This window comes from Rousettus aegyptiacus, unplaced genomic scaffold, assembly GCF_014176215.1.
Source record: "Rousettus aegyptiacus isolate mRouAeg1 unplaced genomic scaffold, mRouAeg1.p scaffold_m13_p_3, whole genome shotgun sequence".
Lineage (NCBI taxonomy): Eukaryota > Metazoa > Chordata > Mammalia > Chiroptera > Pteropodidae > Rousettus > Rousettus aegyptiacus.
In genome coordinates, this window is record NW_023416306.1 from 101,805,222 (window position 1) to 101,825,899 (window position 20,678).

At 32.9% G+C, this 20,678-nt stretch overlaps 1 long non-coding RNA gene across 1 annotated transcript in view; it reads left to right on the forward strand.

Moving 5' to 3' along the window:
- The window catches only part of LOC107513526, a 124,156-nt gene that overhangs the window by 14,114 nt on the left and 89,364 nt on the right, over positions 1 to 20,678 (forward strand). The window contains exon 2 of the long non-coding RNA XR_001597569.2: positions 2,581 to 2,671. This is a non-coding gene — a long non-coding RNA (uncharacterized LOC107513526). The remainder of the gene's footprint in view (positions 1 to 2,580; positions 2,672 to 20,678) is intronic.

Sequence of the window (20,678 nt, forward strand, 5' to 3'; positions counted from 1 at the left end):
AGGTTGCATTATTAGATTGCAAATTAGTATATGGACAGGCCATTCTGGACCTAATTAATTAACTAAATGAAAACAGATTACCTGGCTGCATGATAATTATCTTAAAATTTTAAGGAAAATATTTGGGTTGAAAATATAAAATTATTCTTTAAAATAGTAAGAAGCACATGTAGCTACAGTATACTTAATTTGTAGGGCTGCCAGTTAAAATCTAGGAAGCTGAGAGATCTAATTTCAGATAAACACCATATTTTTCTTTTTAATATAAATATGCCCCATAAATACTTGAGGCATATTTATGCTAAAATTTATTCATTCTTAAAGTTTAGTTAGGTTTATTTTTATTTGTTAAAGCTGGCATCATGACACTTTGCCAATCTCGCACATTTACAAGCCTTGAAGAGGGTACAATTTAACAATTTAGTTTTGTTTTTACACATTTATTTTTGGAGTTCTTCAAAATAAAAATGATAATGGAATATTTAAGCACTAATTTATTGAATGCTTGCTTGTTGTAACATTCTGTGTTAAGCTATGTTGGTAAATAAAGGTTCTATCTTCATAGAGAATATGCAGATGAAGCACAGGCAGATGATTATAACCGACCTATTTTAAATTTGATGTGAAATTGCATATAAAGAGGAGACTATTGCCTGTGATATAGACTTTCAAGAAATCTTCAAGAAATGTCCACAGAAAAGGCTATTTAAATAAAACTAGCTGCCAGAAGCTAGTGGGGGTATCTTACGAAGAGGAATCAAATAAAAAAAGATAAATAGACACTTCTCTGGCAGGAGCAGCATAAGTATCAACAGAGAAATTCACCAGAGATAAGGATTTGGCCAGTTTCATTAAGCATTTATATGTAACAATCTGTTAGAGAAAATGCACAATAAAATTCCCAGCTTTGATTGAAACGTCAAGCTGATGAGGATGAACAGGATATTTTCAGAATACAAGTAGCCAAAACATACAGGAAATGAATTCCAAGGCTGAACATTTCAATGCAATGCCTCCTATGAACACAGACACAGACTTAAACCATATTTTTAGGTTAGTGGTCTCCAAACTAACCTAAAAGAAGGAGTCATTGCAATTCCCTGAACAAAAATCAGAACTATGTGCTCCTAAGACTAGAAATGTCCAACAGAATTCTTAATGCAAGGCAAATTATTATAAAGAAAATTAAAGATATTCTATATTTACATTAACTCATGCTATATTTATATATGGATTTTGATTCAGATATGAATATATCTAGTAAAATAGTTTGTACAAGAAATTGGGCATGGTCCAAGAATAGGACATTGTTGTCACAAACAACAGGATTTCCTTTTTTAAGGCTGGTATTCCATTTCAGGTGTTGTTGAGCACCTTTACAATACTTGTGGTAATATGTATATCTTTTTTGGAGAAACATCTATTTAGTTTCTTAGCCCATTCATAAGTTGATTATTATTATTTTGCTATTGTGTTGTAGGTGTTCCTTATTTTTTGACTATTAATCCTTTATCGCATATTTGGTTTGCAAATATTTTCTCCCATCTTATAGATTGCCTTTTTGTTGATTGTATCCTTTGCTGTGCAAAAGCTTTTTAGATTGACATAATTACATTTGTCTGTTTTTGCTTTTGTTGCCTTTGGTTTTGGTGTCATAACCAAGAAATCATTGCCAAAGCTAATCTCCAGAAGCTTTCCCCTTATGTATTCTAGGAGTTTTACTGTTTCAAGTCTTAAATTTAAGGCTCTACTCTATTGAGTTGATCTTGGTGTATGGTGTAAGATAAAGATCTAATTTATTCTTTAGCAAGTGGATAGCCAGTTTTCCAAGAACCATTTTTGAAGAGACTATTCGCTCCCTATATATCTTGGCACCAATGTTGAAATTAATTTGACAATACATGTAGAGGTTTATTTCTGGGTTCTCTAGTCCATTGGTCTATATGTCTGATTTTTATGCCTGTACTATACTGTTTTGATTAGTGTATCTGTGTAATATGTTCTAAAATTAGGAAGTATAAGGTCTCCAGCTTTGTTCTTTCCCAAGATTGTTTTGCCTATTTGGGATCCTTTGTGGTTCAATACCAATGTTAGGACTGTTCTTTTTTATTTCTGTGAAAAAGTAACATTGGGATTTTGATAGAGACTGCATTGAATCTGTAGATCACTTTGGATAATGTGGACATTTTAATAGTATGAAGGCTTTCAATCATGAACCTGGGATGTTTTTCCATTTATTTGCATGTTTTTAAATTGATGAATCATTTGTAGTTTTTAGTGTACACGTCTCACCTCCTTGGTTAAGCTTATTCTGAAGTATTTTATTCCTTATGCTACTATTATAAGTGAAATTATTTTCATTTTCTTGTCAGATTGATTTTTGTTGGTATATAGAAATGCAACTGGTTTTTGTATGTTGATTTTATATTCGGCAACTTTACTGAATTCATTTATTCTAACAGTTCTTTTGGGTGGAATCTTTAGGGTTATTTACATATAAAATGTCATCTGCAAACATAATTTTAATTCTTCCTTTGGATTTGGATGCCTTTATATCTTTTTCTTGTTTAATTTCTTTAGCTAGGACTTACAGTACAATGTTGAACAGAAGAGGCAAGAGGGGACATCCTTGTGTTCGTGATCTTAGAAGAAAAGATTTCAGCTTTCACTGGTGAGTATGATGCTATCTATTATATGTGTTATATATGGCTTTTATTATGTTGAAGTAATTTCCTTCTATTCTTAATTTGTTGAGTGTTTTTATCACGAGTATTTAGTTTTCCAATTGCTTTTTCTGCATTTATAGAGATGATCATATGATTTATACCTTTCATTCTGTTAATGTGGTGTATTGCATCGCTTGACTTTCGTATGTTGAAACATCTTGCATCCTAGGGATACATCTTATTTGATTGTGGTGTGTGATCTTTAATGTGCAGTTGAATTTAGTTTGCTAATATTTTTTGCATCAATAGTCACCAGAAATAGTATTCTCTAATTTTCTTGTAATGTTATTATCTGGCTTTGGTATCAGGGTAATGTTGGTCTTATCAAAGGAGTTTGGAAGTGTTCCCTCCTCTTCAGTTTTTTTGGAAGAATTTGAGAAGGATGGGTGTTCATTCTTTCTTTAAAAGGTTGGTAAAATTTACCTGTGGAGGCTTCTGGTCCTGGAATTTTCTTTTTTGGAAGATTTTGTTTCCTGATTCAATCTCCTTACTAATTACAGGTCTGTTCAAATTTTTAATTTCTTTATAATTTAGTCTTGGTAGATTGTGTTTCTTGGAATTTATCAATTTCTCCTATGTTGTCCTATTTGTTGATATATGATTGCTCATTGTACTCTTTTATGATTTGTTAAATTTCTGTGACATCAATGATAATGTCTCCTATTTAATTTCTGATTTTAATTATCTGTCTTTTTTTTTAAGTCTAGCTAAGGTTTTGTCAATTTTGAATTTTTTTCAACAAAACTAGTTATTTTTCTATTTGTTGTTTTTCTATTCTCTATTTGATTTATTTTTTAACACTAGTCATGGTGAAAGAATATATTGATTATAATTAATGACTATAAAATCAGGAAAAGGTATGGTAATCTGGCTGTTTATCAAAACCTACTATTAAAGATAGAAATGTAGAGGTTACTTTGGAAACAGACAATGAAAGAAGAACATCTCTATTTGCAACCATAAAACATTTGTCAAATTTGCCTACCCAAACTCCCATTCACCACCTTTTTCTATTTCCAGGTAGCCCAGAAAAATAAAATCTCAATTTTCTATCTTTCACAGCTAGGGGATCTCATGTAATCTGATTTTGGCCAATGAGATTTATGTGAAAGACTGCCTGGTGGGATTGAGGGGACTGTACAGAATTCTGTACTTAAAAGCTAAAAATTACCAAGCTTAAGGCTATGCCTAGGTGATGTTTTACTGTGTTTACATGTAAAATGAATTGACCAAAAAGTATAAGAACTGCAAGTGGCTATATTTTTTTGACAGAAGAATTTTTAAAGAAATTCCAGTCCTGGCCAAGTACAATCCCTGATTGTTCAGCCCTGAATACAAACACTATATCTCTAAGTTATACAGGGGGAAAAAAAAACACTACTGTATAATGCAGGTTGCAGGAAGGATATCCCCATTCCTTTTGCCCAAGGTGATGCCTTGAAGAATAATGAAAAAGGAAGATTTTTGCATAGAGGAGACATGAAAGCTTCCAGGATGTCCAGTGTTACCATTGCAGTGATGGGAGTTGTGGTAACACACCTCTAGGTCCTTACCTTGGATGAGGAAATGATTTTCAACTTAGAGAATGAGAAATATTCATTTATTAAAAGCACGTTATGAGGTAGAAGACAGGTCAAACCTAAAATTGGCTACCCCTAAGGGCAGGCATAGGTTACAGCTAAGGAAGATAGATGTAACCCTGGGGAGGGAGAAGTTTGCGTTATATTTAGGGCTGTGATAGGTGGTTACAAAAGCATTCATAGGTGATTGCAAGTGAAGTCATTTTGATTGACACTTGGCTGCTATGTAACTCTGCCTAGCGTGCTTGTGCCTACCCAGAATTCAGTCTGTTATAATTAGATTCATAAACATAGTATTATAATGAAGCTTAAATTGTGGGCAGAATAGGGTAGTACATTCTGCACAGGCATCTGTAGCCAGATTAGGCCAGCTAAAACTATGACTCTGCTTTCCTTTGTCTCTGAGGATGCAGGAAGAATTTTCTAACTACCAATAGGGTATTCTTTGGATGATCTCTGGGCTGGGCGCCTAGTCCTTTGTTCCCCCTGTCGCTTATGTCTGACTAGCTTCCTAACATGACAGGAAAATTATTTCATTGTAGGGCAGGAAGTCTCACTAATCCTATCAGATAGTTCTGATATATGTTGATTTTAATATGTGATATAGATCGGATACTGTTCCAAATGAGATTTTTTATTGTTATTTCTCAAACATTTGTATATTGTGGAGTCTATGGCCAGATAGATTATCTTTTAAACATGTAATCCAGACAGTGACTAGATAAACTCTGGAGTTGTCTCTTTTAAATAGTAGATGAAAGTACTCTATGTTATGGGGTAAAGGATATATATGAATTTTGAATAGACAGGATATAAATAGTTGATCAGCCTCCTTTGATATCGGAATAGGGTATATATGCTCCAGTTTTGGATGAAGTAGATATATTCTGACTGTAGCTTCAATCCGTTCAATATAAAAGAGTAGACAAAATTGGCAGGGCCTCATTTACATTTGACTGTTCTGTCTTATATTTAAGATATGATGTCTGGATATACAGTAGTTCTATGAATTTTAGGTAATTAACAAAATAACAGCATCATGATCTCTTGATGCCATTATTGAGCCATTAAACCAACTCTAGTCTCTCTACCTCTAGACTATTGGTTAGGTATTGTTACATGCAGACATTAAGTATTCCTCATTAAAACATCCAAAATGAAAGTCTTATTATCTTCTTTTGGAGTTCACAGATGAAGATAGAAAGTAGTCTTGGATTCCTAAGATCTATGTTAATATTCATTTCATGTTTGATCCGGACAATCATTGAATAGTGTTTGAGCCCATTTCTGTCACTTGTGTTCTTCATTTTCTTCCTCACATGTGCATTTCTTTCTTAACCAATTAAAATACTTTTTTATTCATTTAATGATCACCTATCATTCATTATATTAAAATGGTATTTTATATAGGCATTTTGCTATACATATACTTTACCATATCTAGCTCAGATTTGTTGAGAAGATACACATTTATAAAATAATGTATTGGTTATTTTGAACTTTTGTGTTACATTTTTAGTCATTTTTGTTGTTAGTTTTCTTTAATGTATGTCTAGCAATTTGTAAATGAAATACTTTAAAATATGATGTATTACAACTTTAACTGATACTTATTGAATGCTGTTTATATAATAATTATGATAGAGATTTTTTGCATGTACATTTTATTTAATCTTCAATAATCTGAAGGCCGATCATCTCTTTTATATATAGTGGGAAAGTAAAATTCAGGCAAAGTATGACTTCATCAAGATTGTATTTGGTATTAATTTTGGTGTGCCCATCACTTCAGGGACCATAACCTCAGAGTTTAAAAGGAAAGCTCATAAGCAATATGAGGTTGCTAAGGAATCCCAGAGAAGGAGACTGTGATTGTTCTACTTGGAGGGGAGACTCAGGACAGGCTTTTCAATGGAGTTGAGTTTTAAAGATTGCATTACAGTTTTATTAGATAGAGGAAGTTTAGGTGCTCTCTGCAGAAAGAGGGCCATTCATCTGCTTATTCAGTGAATTGTTAGTGTTTGTATGTAATTAGAGCACTAGCTCCAGGGAGGCAGAACAGTGGCAGGATGATGACAGAATACTATATATATATATAATCATTGAAATTTTAAAAATGAGGGATGAAAGAGGAACATAATGAAATTTGCATGTTAGAACAATTAGTCTGGTACTGGAGCAGATACTGAATAGAATGTGGAAGAAATCTGAAGACTAGATAAGCTATTGCATTAATTGAGAGAGACATTTGCAGAGGTACAATCAATAGGACTTGTGATTAAAGACTTGAGGAAAATGAAAATTCCAAGATGAACTAAGGAGTCCAGAAAGAAGAGCATATGTAGAATAGGATTGGTGGAAAATGGAACATCTAAATACCTATTACACTAGTAGAAATATGTTTTAGATTGTGTGTACAGTTAATTCTTCCTTAGATATAACTTCAGTTACTCATAATGCAATGTGAATGTATTTCTTTTTAAAAATTCAGAAAACAACAAATGTGGAGGATGATCGTTCATACAGAAGAATAAACTATTTCATATGTATTGTGATGTCACAGGTTTTTATAGTACATCTCATGCAAGGACTATCTAGGCTTTTATGGGTAAATTTGTATAGTCTGTATCATGATATGCTTTGAAAATTATGAAGGATAATGCACATAATACATGATCAAATGGAACAAGTGTATATAACTGTAGACATTTTGAGTAGCTCTGGTTTCCTTCTTGCACACAATTATTCCATGTATTTTAAGATTTTCATCAATTCGGATATTCAAATATATATTTCCATTCCACTGGAATTTAAATAAAATAAATATTTAAAATAAAATAAAAATACTTGCCTGAACAAAAAGGAAATCAAAAATAGCATATAAATTCTTAACGCTATTTCCAACAATATTCTTAATACTTATTTTTTCCTTTAAAATACATTATTTTAATGATATATTTATAAAATAATATATTCAATTACTTTATGCTTACTTTTGTATTTATCTTTGTTAGAACTTTGAAGGGATCCTATAGATAGCACCCGTCTTTCTTACATGAGTTCTGACCCAATTGAAAAATAAGGCACATGCTTATAATATCAAATACAAAGTATCACTTCATTACATATAAAGGCAGACTTAGAGAATGCAGCACAGTATCAATATTGACTTGATAACACTTCTCCAGTTGAGACCTTACAATAATCTTCTAAGGGTAAGGTATCTATCTGTCTACAGAAGAGAAACTCAGCCAAGTTGCTGTGACCAGTGGTCTTGAGCCCCACAATGGAAAAAGACCAAATCATCTCATGTTTTGGGTCCCTGATAGATTAATTCTATCCACCAGAGAACCATGGATTTACTGCTGCATGCCAATTGACTAGGAGATTATTCACACTTCTAGCAGAAATAAAAGGGAATAGCATTGTTTTGGAATATTACTCATAGAATGACAGAGGAGGCAGGGGTATTTTCTCCTAGTGGTTGTCTTGTTGTACTTTTAACTATTTTCTAAAAATAGTTATAAATGGGTATAGGTGGATATTCAGATAAAAGCAGTGGTTCAGGAATGTGCTGGGCCAGCAAAGATTACTTGAGGAAAAATTATAGAGATCATACTCCAGACTTAATCAGAATTTTAAGTGGTACCCAGAGGATCTTCAGTTTTAAAAGCTCCTCAGAAACTTCCTTTTTAGATAATTATCAATTTTTTATATCAATCTCGTTTTACAAGAAGAGTAAAAACCTTTGCCTCTGGTTATCATTACAATCATTTGTTCTGCCTGTAATTATCATCATCACTATTTTCTGTAATTTACCTTCTGCCTGTTGATAAAAAATGTTGGAGTTTTCTCTCTGATTTATGTCACAAACTCCATGATGAGTGGATAGAGGAAGCCTAAATTCAAAGAAACACTTTGAAATTTAAATATTTGTATGGATGACATTGAACATTCTTAGTAGGGTGTTAAGTAGAAACGATATTATTTTGGCAGAAAGAAATATGATACATTCTTAAAATTCGAGTGACTGGACCAGTTTTCCATACTATTCCATCAAAAAATTAGTCAAGTTTAATCTTATAGATTAATTATTGAATAAGAATTTCAATGAAGAGCAATTTTACATGTATTTCCCTTTTTATTGTCCTAAATTTTATTTTCAAGGTAACATATGTTGGAATAAATGATTATTGATATATTTTAAACCTAACATTGTGCTTAATCCTTATTCTTCAAGTTCGAGATATTGAATATATCATTAAAATAAAGTTTTTTTAAAGAAAAAATAAATATTAAGAATGTTGTTGGAAACAGCATTAAAGATTTATATGTTATTCTTTGATTTCCATTTTGTTTAACATAATGATATAAGTTGACAGAAAAACCAGTGTTTTCTCAAAAGGACAGTTTCTGCTACATATTTCCTGTCTGCACTAAATTATAAAATGTCTACATTATGAAAAGCAAAGTTTTACTTACAAGATAATTTAAATATATGAAAGGTTCACTTTAGGTCTTTCCTGAGGTAAAATTTATCAGTCTGAATGCAATGTGTTAGGAGGAAAATGTGCAGTCAGGTAATTAGGATTGGATTTGAATAGTTGCTCTGCTTAAGTTCAGAGCAAGTATTTACTTTTAAAAATTTCATTTTAAATTCAAACTATTACAAACTTAATACTTCCTCGGTAAGCATTTCTTAATGCAAATAATCTCTTGAATACTAAAATAAATTAAACTACAGTGTACAGTAAAAATTTACTAATACTAGCTTTGGCCTCACATTTGCAGTAAGCCCATTGGGTAAGATGACTTGTATTATCTCCCCTAAAGCTAGTAGGTTATGGGGGAAGGTACTGATGGGAGTGAGAGGGAGAGAGGAGGGAAACCAAGAAAAACCTTAAGAAATTAAAGCATAATAATTTAATATACAATTTTCATTGAAATAAAGATACTTCTTTAAATCCAAGCAAACTCAGAAGTTAGGTGTAATTTAAAATTTCTCTTTGCATTCGTTCAAAGGGTTGAAACTCAGTGGAATTGCATTTTGCTTATTAATATTGGTTTTTGAATGCCACTAAGATTTTAAGGAAAATCTGCATAGAATTGTGGCAGTAAGTACTTATCTTGATGAACTTGATGTACCCTCTCTTTATTTTGCCATGAATGAAAATAACAATTATATACAAAGCATTTGTGACAAAGTCTTAGAATATACTGGAACTAAATAAAAGTTATTTGTATTTTTATACTATTAAAAAGTATGGATAGCAATAGGCAGTATTAATATATTATCAAGTATCAATGATAAGAAAATGATTGTGACTTTCATATTGACAATGAGCAGGTTTTAAAATGGCTACTTTCAAACATGGTGAATGATTTGAGCTTTAACTAAAACTAGCTATTTTAGGATAGAACATATGATGAACTGAGATGTGGGGTGCATCATCAGCAAATGTTCATATATTTAACAAATAAAATCAGAAGCCTTATATCCTGATTTATGCCACCTGCCTCATCTTACGGGATGAGTTAAATACGACCAGTGAGATTGCATTCTAGGAATTCAGTTCTGTTATAGCTGCTCATAATTCACAGGAATTAGCTTTTCGTAATAAGGTCAGTAGGATATATTCACTAGAAAATTCATGAAACAGAATGTGGACAGTCACTTGACTTCTTTATTCACAAATTCAGGAGCTAGTAGGGATTCTACAAAGGGAAGGAACATTTTCTGTTTGTCACCACAGAGTCTGTGACATAAAAGGTCCACTTAGCCATTTGGCCAGTGAATCCTTACCCTCTTGATTAGTTGTCAGTGAGTTTCTTCAAGGTCAGTTACTGGAGGAAGAAAAGGTGCCCTATGATTTATTTTCCAATTGCTGGGTAGAGTTTTGGGTGAGTGGGTATGTGTTTCAGGGGGTGGGGGAGGGGAAAAGGCAAGTGGCTAAGTCTGTTCTCTTTATGAATACGATAGCTAGGGCTATGGGCCAATAGACTAATAAAGTTTGCAAGGAGAGGTGTCCTTATCTGTGCAATGCTTTGAGCGGAATGTCCAGTGTTTAGGATTGCTTGTGATAAAACACACTAGCAGTCTGGGGATTTTTGAGACATGGCTCTCATGCAATTCTCTGGGCTATAAAATGGCAACAGTTCATGACTTAAATGATCTCTGCTGTTTGAGGGGAACTCAGGTACCTCTTAGAGAACCTGTCTATTATCCTGGGCTGGGGACTATATTCCTGATACCACAAGAGAGGTGGTGGGAACCACACAATTCCCAGACCTCTCCTTACTTTACCTGGACCTCTATAATGCCTATATTCTTTAAATTATTAGTAAATCTTAATACTGGGCATGTTATCTGATCTATGGGAGACTGATTTGATAAGCTCGTCTTTTGTATTAGCTCAATTGCCAAGGGCAAAATTATTAGGAGCAACTCTTCGAGCTTAATTTTTCATCAATACCTTTATTGATGGAACACTAGGTTTGTTAATAGGAATAGCGCTTATTTGGAGCCAATAAGGGAACACTAAATTCACAAGTAATGATATAGCATAGTTGATATTTTAAGACTTAGAATTAGAATATAGAAACAGCTTTGAACACTCTGTATCCCCTTGCTGATTAAAATTTAGTGAGAAATATATTATGGTTGCAAGATGTATGGGCCTTCAAATTTAGCATTTTAAATTCTTGATGGTGAGTGTCACAGTACTTTTGAGGAGAAGATAAAATAGTTCAGACTCTCTTACAGGGAGGAAGGTTATTACTCTCCCCCATCCCCCTCAGAAATAACACTTCAAATTTTTCTTTTTGAAAATCTTCTCCATGTTCTTTTTTTCCCTTGCTCTCAAATTCTACAACTATCAAGAGAGCAATTCTTTGAGCAAGGTATTCTGAAATCTGTCTGCACTCCGGCAGCGCAAGGTGAGGCAGGTGTCAATAGTGCAGGCACTGTGCCTTGAGCGGGGATTCATTTATAACGTTTGCCAATCCTTGATTTAAGTCGATCTACACACCACAAGGTCAGCTGGAATTAGATAAGATTGTTTCTAAAAAAAGTGGTGATGCTACCTTTAAAGATAATCTATAAACTATTAAGCAATTCTTATTCTGATTTTCAAAGGCATAGACTTCTCAAGGAGTTAGGAAGGAAAGTAAAATAACAACTCTGGCAGTGGAATTTTCAAAATAATCTATACAAAATGATTTGAAAAAAATGAAAGCTTTTTTTTTTTTTCTTTTCTGTTTTCAAATTCCAGATATTTGTACACCAAATCAAAAGAAACATTTTGGGAAAAGAATAGTGCATTTTGTTGAATAGTCCTTTTACTCAGCCTCAAGAGACTTCTCAGATGAGGCCTATGTTAGAAGTTCCTTATAACGAGTCCTTTTGATGTTAGTCTCATCTTAATTCATTTAAAGCAGACCTCTCAGAACTGTAGTAACAGGATGAATAAGTTTTTAAAGAGACCCTGAAATTTTCTACAGCCTGTTGAATATGAACTTTAAGTGCTTTTCTTAAAAATTTACTTCCTTGGAAAATACTGAGGCACTTAACTATCTCTCTCTCTCTCTCTCTCTCTCTCTCTATATATATATATATATAGATATATAGATATATAGTTCTGAGAGTATAGGAAAAATAACACTGAGTTTATAATTGAATATTCTTTTCTAAACATTTGTTTTAATAGTTTTCTATTTGTAAATTCTATTTAATATTGGAATAAGACTGAGTTGGTTTGAATCCCAGTTTGACTGTTTGGTTTAAAATAAATTACCTTTCCAAGGCCAATTTTATCTTCTGAAAATATAGGCAGTTGAAATACCTCATAAGTTTACTTTACGATTATAAGAGATAAGTAAATGAAAATAATGTACCAAGTACCTTAGCATCTGTTAAGAACCATTAAATATTAGTTAAATCAGTAAACATTAGCAATTATTATTACCATGAAAAATAGAGTTATAATCCTAATAATCCAGTGCTAATAATCCATTGATCATTTCAGGTATTAATATTATACAATATGAGTGTATATAAATATAGAAATGTTATAGCATACAGAACAAAAACAATCCTCTGTAAATAGACACATTTTTCCTACTCTAGGCTAGAGAATAGTGACGCGATATAGGTACAAACCATATCTAAAGGGATTTGTTAAGTAGGGAGTTTATTTTGGCGACCAAGCTTTTCATTTATTTTTTTCATTTGAATATGTTTATCCTGTACCTATTGTCAGTTATATATCAGAGATACAATGAATTGCAAAATATGGGAATAATTTGTCAAGGATAAAATAACCCGAAACATACAGACCATTTTGTTGTACACATATAGTATATGTTGTATATGCATGCAATATATATATATATATATACAATAAATATGAAAACATGGAGATCTATAATTCTTGTGTACCCACATAAGGAATTAATAATGCTTGTTATCAGTGCATTAGGGACTGTTATGGATGTTCAGTTTGTATTCTCTTCTGTATCTCTTTTTGTTATGGCTCAAAGACATCCAGTCTCAATTTGTGTATATGCTGCCTACATTAGCACCTTTTATTCTCACGGCCAAAAAAGGCTGCATAATTGGGTAGTTCTAACTCTAAACTATGAGTTCTGTCTCTTGCCAATTCTGTGCTTTTAGTGGTGGTAATGTTTTTTGGGTCAGAAACTTAATTATATGACTTTAGTAACCTTAATTATGGTTTTAAAGTCATGTTTATTGGGAAAGGATTATTCATCTTTAGAGTCTGAGCTGAAAATACATTTTACCTTTATGAACTACTTAAGGTGGCAGTCCTGATTTATCCATGACTAATGAATTTCATATGATGTAGGTCTTCAATTTCAAAACTGAAGAAATTGGGGCAAACTGGGATGATTTTGTTACCCCAGAATTATTGTAACACATTTGTGTAACATAAAACATTCTTTGGTTGTGACAGAACTACATAAATATATATGTTATGTAGTGTACGATAAGGACTTTTTTACTATATTGCATAAAAACTTAAAATGACCCTGTGAAGTGGGTCTTAGCATATTTTACAAGTGAGAAAACTAAAGCTTTGAGAGGTCGAGTAGGTATCTGAGATCTATCTAGATATCTGTTGTGCTATATACTATATATAACATATACAATATCTATTATATATGCTGTCTATACAACTATGCTTTTATTCACATTTTCTTATGCTATCAGGAAATTTTAAAATTTATTTTTTTCCAATGGCTTGAATAATTTGACAAACTGCTTGCCATAGTAGCTATCCTCCTCGCCTCAGAAGGATCATTTTTCTGAAATGAAGGACCTCATTGTCCCCACTTTTTCCAAGAAATTATTGGTCACAGAAAATCCTCTACCCCTATCATTGAATAATTTTTCCTTAAAAAAAAAAAAATTCTGAACTATCCCAGTACAACCAACCAAAGACTGACCAATGTACTTGAAGACCAATTAGCAAGTCTCCACAACTTCCAAAAGTAAAAGTCTCTCCTTTATAGAATGCTTACCAGAGACTTTGTTTTCTTCTTTTTACTCTATGAAATTTACTCTCCTTTCTTACACTTGACCCCTTGCTGAAATGAAACTGGTAGCTGAAAGATTTTCTTGCTGCAAGTTTATGAATAAATGGTCATTGTTAAATTTGTTTTGAACATATTTTTGTCTTTAAGAAGTAAAAGTACAATGACATTACCTTTTTACACAATTTCTGGTGTCTACACATTTTCTTTTGGCAGGTTTTCTGACCTGGGCCCAGTGAATTACATTAAAGCAAACAAACAAACTAACAAGCTCCTTACAGTTTCTTTCTATTTTTTCTACCAAGGTTCTTTCTGTCTCTGACTAGTATTATATTTCAGCTGATCATTCTTTGCTCATACATTCTCTACGTCCTATTCAGTTGTTTGGAATCACTCACCGTCTCTTAATAGTCATAGTAATGGTGTTGTAAAGGAGAGTGATGAAAGAGCACTCTGGTTTTCTCAAAAGGGGTATCCACTCTTTGGGGGAAGGGTTGTGCACTTTTTAGATTGCCAGGGACTTCAGGAAGCAGGTATTACCTGTGTATGATTGGTAATTTCAGATAATCTGCATGTACTTCTGAACAAACCATATTAGTAATAGACTAGCCATTTGCCTCTTAGTGCAAAAATAACATGAAATAAACAAAAAGCAAAATTTAATAAGCAGCAAAAGGTATGAAGATATATCCTTTTTTCCCCTAAAGTCTGGTATTGAAATTACATATTTCCAAATTTGGCTACTGCTCTTTTGTAAAATCATGGTTTCGAAGTTTTAAAGGGTCTTGACTAAGTACTTCAGTTAACAAATTAGAAAATGGTGGCATAGCAATGTTAAGATATTTATATAGGGTCATAGAATTAATAGATAGTATATCTGGAAACCATAATGTCTTAGCCTATTTTCCCAGAAGAAAAGCCAAAAAAACAAGCTTGTGTGGGGGAGAAGGTGTTTAGTTTATTTGGGAGGTGATTCCGGAAGGGGAGATTGAGGATTAGGGAGCAAACATTAAAGGTGGAAAGCCATATAATATATTGATTCTCAATGAGCCACTCACTGCTTCAGATTACAGATTTTTGAGCCTGTCTATTCAGAGGCAAATGCAGCCAGTATTTATCCATTGGCCTTTATGCCCCAATGGGCAAATGCAGCCTCAAGAATTTAACTCCTTCATACTTTTATATTACATATCATGAGTGCCAAATAATTTCCTACTGATGTCTCATGCCAGTGAGTCAGAGAGATTACTGAGAACAATTTGAAAAGTAGGAGGCTCAGGCAGAGGCGAACTATAGATTTGATCTAGCTGTCGGAATGTGGTTAAAACCTGTGCATAACTGTTTACTAGAAACCCCAGTTTGGAGTAAACATTAAAGCCGAGAAGATTTTAAGTGGTGTACAAGAAATATCTTATCATCATGGGTGATTAAATATACATATATACGAGTAATCTCCTAGTCAATCAAAATTCTTTGCGAATATATCATGCTGCATCGACTGAGTTCCTCAAAATTATTTTTACTTCTCACATTGACAATTCAACCCATTTTTATTTTGAAATTTCCAGTAGAAATTGTGATAATTTTAATGGAAGCTCTTAGTTTACAAATCATGAAGTTTTTTGGCACTTTCATTGTGTATTTTTCCAAGATTTCAAAATTTGTATCAAATATAGCTGTACAAACTTTTAGATATCCAGTGAAATACTTTGTTTATTGATTTAACTGACACGGCACTTATTTTGGCAATCATCCCAAATAGTTAACATTTCTTTGTTTCTCACCGACTTCTGCATATGCTTTTTCTTTTGTACAGGAAAGAAAATGCTAAATTAGTACAGCCCTGTTAAGTATCAGAAACTGATGACCTTTATCTATGCCAATTACAGATGTTTTATCTGTCTAGAGATTCAAATCATTCAAATCAGACAAAGAAAATTCTCAGATCAAATTCTATATGCAAAAGGTAACCAAAAGCATTCTGTTCTATTAGAAATGCAGGTGCTTGACACTATTTAATGGAGCACAGTGGTGTTCCCACAAGGACTTGACAACCTGAAGTGTGCCTCCTGAATAGACTTGTGAAAGTTTAATTGGATAGGAGACTACTCCATGAGGGACCACTAGCACTTTAATAGCTAGCTGCAGACCCCTAGTGAGGTTGAATAATTACAATCAAGAAGCTATAGCCGTTTCCATGACGGCACTTATACTTCTGCAGAAAGGCCCATTTTCCCCTACATGACAGTTCACTTTGTATTAATTATAGATTACATGCTTCATCCCTCTATCATTATGCTAGCATATTCTCATAAAGAATGGTACATTAACCATGAAATACTGTGTTCATTGCATGTATGACTGTTCAACTCCCTGCACTGGATGTGTGTATGTGGATAAAAGAGAAAAAGAGGTCACTTTTTAAATGTCAGTGGCACCAGATGTGAAAACAACAAATAAAAGGGAGGCAAAGGAGAGTCTGGCACACTCACAAACTAAAACGGAGCCATCATGTGGGCTTTACCCTCTGTTTCCATTTTCCAACACATATTTGTTCAGAATGCATCAGGCTTGAAATATAGTTTTAGATAATTAAATTATTTCAATTCATTGGAAGTTAAGAATTATCTACAAAGCTACTCCTAACCATTGCTCTTCAAACCTCTCTATCTGAACAGTGAGCATATATCTTGGTCTGGGGAAGGAAATTCACAGGGGTCATCTACTGTGTGCTCATCACTGAGAAAATGGCTGAACCTATATAATTTCATTATGAACAACCTTCTCTAACAAGAAACTGTTATATTTGTTGTACAGTAAAGGGAAATATATCTAAGTTAAACTACATTCTATGCCAGGGTGGGCAGGAGAGAAGTGGATTCATTTTCCAGACCATCTCTTGGCAACACCTATACCCATTTTACTATGTTTCTTCAGGGATAATAAGACTAAGGAAGTATGACAATATTGACAAATATTCCCTTAAGCTAGTAAAATAAGCTTTATGCAGAAAATTGCATCATGATTTTTTTAAAGTGGAACTCAGTAGATCAATTAAATTTTAATACAAATGTGTCATAAGTACTTCAAATGTATCTCAAACTTTTCAAAAATTTTACCCTAATACTAATTTCCTCATATCATGGTGAGGGTTAGGCAGGTTGGTAGCTATTTTCTATCAAGTTTCCTATACCTCTTTCTCTTTCAGGTTTCTGAATATCTACTTCTCAGGGAGGTGCCAAAATCAGATATTGTAGCTTTTCAGCAAAATATAGTTTGGTGGGTCAATTATTTACTTTAATAAGATCTTTTTTTTAATAGCCAAAAATTGCTTTAACATTTTATCCTATGAAAAATTTCAAAAGCAGAGAGAACAGTTTAATGTTGATTTTGCCCATTAATCAATTTTACTAGTTTTAAAAATATATCGACTTATTAATATTTGAAAGTATCATAAAGTCATAGATTTTTACATATAAATAAATATATTTCAGTCCATTATATCTGTGTCTTTACTGGTGCTTAAACCGTTTTAACTTTGGCTTATGGAAGCTCCTCAAGTTATATCAAAAGCCCCTTTTCCATAAAGATAGTAGTCCCATAACTTCTGGTATAAAAACGAGAGTACAAGCTCATATTATAGATTCCTGCTACAGAGCTGGGTGTCAGCCATTTTCTTCAGGAAGCCCTGGTTCCTTTTAGTGGAGAATGGTATTCAAAGACCACAACCCTGGCAACAGAGATGATCTTCACTGGTGGATTTATGATTTGTTGACCCTTTGAGTGGACAACAATGAAGAATCTGTATTTTTTACAGGAAAATTTTTTACAGAAAGAAAAATCTACAGATATTTTCAGTTCTAACTTAAATTTACAAAGCTTTTGCTTAATTGCTTGCTTTTTCAGTTTTTTTCTAATTTCCGGAAATCCTTGTTTCTAATGACATTGACACCATTCATTATCATAGCACATATCATTACCAGTACTGGCAAAATGATTACCGAAAAAATATAAGGAATTTGAAGATTTTGAACTTTAAATATCTCACCATCTTATCACAACTTTCCGTGTGATTTGCCTTACACCTCTGTGCACTATTAAATTTATTTGCTTCATTTTAATTTTAACGTATTATGTATAGACATGTATGTGTACGTATTTCGTATATGTAAATATGACTTATGTAGACATTTATAGACTCCAAATGTAAATCAACAATATAAGTTAAAATTAAAATGTCTCACTCTCATACCTGTCCCCTTATACCTATACCTATTTGTTTCCATCTCCATAGGTAATATTTTTTAAAATTAAATTTATTGGGGTGACATTGCTTAATAAAACTATGTAGGCTTCGAGTATACAGTCTTGTAATACATCATCTGTATATTGCATTATGTGTTTACCACCCAAAGTTAAATTTCTTTCTGCCACCAATATTTGACCCCCTTTACCCTTATATTCCTCCCCCTCTACCCTCCTTCCCTCTAGTAACCACTAAACTGTTGTCCCTGTCCATGAGCCTGTCTTGTTCATTTGTTGTTTTCAGATTTATATCTCACATATGAGTGAAATCATGTGGCTCTCAACTTTTACTGACTTATTTCGCTTAGCATGATTATCTCAGGATCCATCCATGTAGTCACAAATGGCAGTATTTCATCTTTTTTATGGCTGAGTAACCTTCCAGTGTTATTTGTACCACATCTTCTTTATCCAATCATCTATTGAAGGACACTTTGGTTGTTTCTATGTCTTGGTCATGGTGTGTAATGATGCCATGAACATAGGATGGATATATCTTTATGGATAAATGTTTTCAAAGTTTTGGGGTAAATACCCAGGAGAGAAATTGCTGGGTCACATGGTAATTCTTAATTTTTCAAGAAACCTCTATACTGTTTTCCATAGTGGCTGCACCAATTTACATTCCCATCAGCAGTGTATGAGGGTTCCTTTTTCTCCACATCTTCTCCAACACTTGTTATTACTTGTCCTGTTGATAACAGCTATTCTAACAGGTGTGAGATGGTATCTCATTGCGATTTTGATTTGCATTTTCATAATAGCTAGTGAGGTTGAGCATCTTTTCATATGTCTATTGGCCTTCTGTATGTCTTCTTGGGAGAAGTGTCTGTTTGGGTCCTCCGCCCATTTTTTAATTGGATTTTTTTTTTTATTGTTGTATGAGTTCTTTGTTATTTTGTATATCGGGCCCATATTGGAGGTGTTTACAAATGTCTTCTTCCATTCATTTGGTTGCCTCTGTCTTGTTGATGGTTTCTTTTGCTGTGCGGAAGCTTTTTAGTTTGATATACTCCCATTCATTTATTTTTGCCTTCACTTCCCTTGCGTGTGAGGTCAAACTCATAAAATTCTCTCTAAAACCAAGATCCATAAGTTTAGTAACTATGTTTTCTTCTATTCGATTTATTGTTTCAGGCCTTAAATTTAGGTTTTGATCCATTTGGAGCTAATTTTGGTGTATGGTGACACATAACAGTCTAGTTTCATTCTTTTGCAGGTGGCTTTCCAGTTTTCCCAGCACCATTTATTGAAGAGGCTTTTCTTTCTCCACTGTTTGCTTTTGGCTCCTTTGTCAAAAATTATTTGCCCATATATACGAGGGTTTATTTCTGGACTCAATTCTATTCCATTGGTTTGCATGTCTGTTTTTCTGCCAATACCATTTTGTTTTGATTATTGTCTCTTCGTCATAGGATTTAAAGTCAGGCAGAGTGATATCTCGAGACTTGCTCTTTTTTTCTCAGGATCGCTTCAGCTATTTGGCATCTTTTGTGCTTGCATACAAATCTGATGATTTTTCAATTTCTTTAAAAAATGCTGTTGGGATTTTAATGGGCATTGCATTAAATCTATATATTGCTTCGGGTAATAAGGTTATTTTAATGATGTTGATTCTTCTAATTTATGAAAACAAAATATCTTTCCATTTCTTAGTGTCTTTTTCAATTTCTTTTAATAATGTCTTGTAGTTCAGTGTATAGCTCCTTCATATGCTTCATTAAGTTCTTAGGTATTATTCTTTTTGTTGCAATTGCAAAAGGAATTGTTTTTTATTTTCATTTTTTTTTTCTGAAAATTCATTGTTAATATATAGAACACTATGAATTTTTGTACATTGATTTCATATCCTCAAACATTTGTTTATTGTTTTTAATGGTCTTTTAGTAGAGTCCTTAGGGTTTTCTATAGAGAGAATCATATCATCTGTAAAAAGTGACAATTTGACTTCTTCATTCCCAGTTCGAATGCCTTTTATTTCTCTTGCCCGATTTCTCTTGCAAGGACTCCCATACTTTCAACACTATATTTCAACACTATATATGGTTAAAGCAGACAGCCTTGTCTTATTCCTAATCTTAGAGGGAAGGATTTTAGTTTCTTACCATTAAGCATGATGTTAGGTGAAGGTTTGTCACATATTACCTTTATTATTTTGAGAGACTTTCCTTCTATATCCACTTTATTAAGTGTTTTAATAATAGATGGATGCTGTATCATGTCAGATGATTTTCCTGAATCTATTGATATGATCACGTGATTTTTATTTATTTTGTTTATGTGGTATGTTGCATTAATTGATTTGCATTAAACTATCTTTGTGTCCCTGGAATGAAGCCCACTTGATCATGATTTATAATTTTTTTAATGTATTATATTTAATTTGCTACTATTTTATTTAGGATTTTTGCACCTGTGTTCATCAAAGATAAAAACAAAAAAAGGAAAAGATATAGGGGTGTGTGTGTGTTATCTTTACCAGGTTTCGATATCAAAGTAATACTGGTCTCATAAA